This window comes from Nothoprocta perdicaria, unplaced genomic scaffold (assembly GCF_003342845.1).
Source record: "Nothoprocta perdicaria isolate Ctin4 unplaced genomic scaffold, notPer1 scaffold_331, whole genome shotgun sequence".
Classification (NCBI taxonomy): domain Eukaryota; kingdom Metazoa; phylum Chordata; class Aves; order Tinamiformes; family Tinamidae; genus Nothoprocta; species Nothoprocta perdicaria.
In genome coordinates, this window is record NW_020455568.1 from 623,182 (window position 1) to 625,042 (window position 1,861).

Sequence of the window (1,861 nt, forward strand, 5' to 3'; positions counted from 1 at the left end):
GTCCTGCTGTCTCTCTCCTCTGGCTGTTCCTTACCATACACCCACATTTCAAGGATCAGAGCTGGATTGTGCTGGAGATCATTTGATCTGGTTCAATCAAGCTGTCTGCAAGGAGATAGCCTGCTGACATAACCTACCTCTGCCACATCCTACTTTAATGCGTTATTCCCCGTCCCTGTTATTGTCCTTGTGTGTGTCTGGATCCCTGTCATGGTTGGCCCTGGTCTAGGGCTGCTTGGTATGCTGTAGCTGACTGAATTTTGTGCTGGAGACTTGTTTAAGCATTTCTGGGACAAGTGCCCCGCAACCAACCAACCAGACTGACCCATCACATTGACTCTAGCAGAAACCCCCAGTGGACAGATACACAGATTGGCACATCTTTATCCTGCAATTAGTTTTGTAATATTCTCTCCCATTTTCTGCCACTAACAGGACAGTTCCATCCTGCTGAGGACTGTGAGAACAGTAGCTAAAACTGATCYATCTACAGCCCATCCTCCAAGCTCAGAAGAAACTAAAGACATAGTGGCTCCAAGGCTGTCGGCACCAGCCGACATATCTCTTGCTCTTGCTATTTCCATTAGCAATAGCTAAAGTGAGACATTTAAGAGGAAAAGCCATAAAGACATAAGTCATAGCTTATTGGTGTGATGGGTAAGCCTCTGCCTCGTGTCCCACCAGGTAAGGGCAACATCTCTTTGCTGCCTCCCATCAGCACAGCATGGAGAARAGTCCTTTGTGGGGCTGAACCATCCAGCTGAGGGGGACTGTATTTTGAGGGAGACTTCAGGAAAACCAACTTCCAAAGAGTTGTTTACACCAGTTACAGGGAGAACTGACCCTTGGTTCACGGTGCCTTGTGGCATTGCATAGATAGGTGTGGGCAGTGTTGGCAAGGATCCTGCAGTCTAAACAGAGCGGGCATAAATGTCTCCTTGGTCCTTAGTGGTGACTCCATTGAGCCAAGAGAGRAGGAGAAACCCAAGGATCCAAATACTCGTGCTGCCCAGGTTTGTTTTGTTTAAAAATATAGAGTCTTTCAGCTCTTAAGGTTTCCAGCTGGCACCTCTCACTAGCACTCAAGCGTTGAGAAAAATGGGGGAAAACACACTTATGCAAGTCTGGGAGCCTCTCCCCAACAGCTAGAGTGTGCATTCGTGATCTAAATGTTTCCATTGAATAACGACTGAGCGTCTGCATAAGGCAAGGCAAGTGCAGGAGACGGGAAGTGTGGGTCACTGCCAGCTGGAGTGTGGGGCTGAACTGCAATGAATAGATCTACTTGTTAAATTGGCTTGCCATGCTAATAGCTTGGGTTGATTTTTTGGCAAGTGGGTTTTGTATTTTGAGGCAAATGCTTTGAGTTGGGTTTTGTTGTGAAGCAAAGATGCTTTAGGGCAGAAGAATGTGTGAAAGGTGTTCTGCAGTGACAAAGAGGACTCTCAGATTGTCATCTTTGAGCATAGGGCTGCATGTTAGGGGTGCATGAAGAAGCTGATAACAGCAGGAGCATAAAACCCAGAGCGAACTGGAATGTGCAGCAGTGAGCTGTTCATTCAAGGGACTTCTTTATACGCCTGACCAGAGTGACTCCAACACTCACCTTTCTTTCTTGTTATATTATAAGAAATAGTCAGAAACAGCTAATAAGAATAACATCTAATAAGAATAATAAGAAGTCCAGGTGACTTGCTGCAGGAGATGGAGATAGGGACCTAGAGAGATCAGTTTGGCTCATCACAGGTCTGAATCACTTTCTGAAAGGGTCTTTCTCCGTTTACAAGAAAATGATCACAGGGTGAATTGGCTGCTGGCCTCCTCACCTCAAGCAAGAGATAATGGTTGGGTAGGGTGAGCR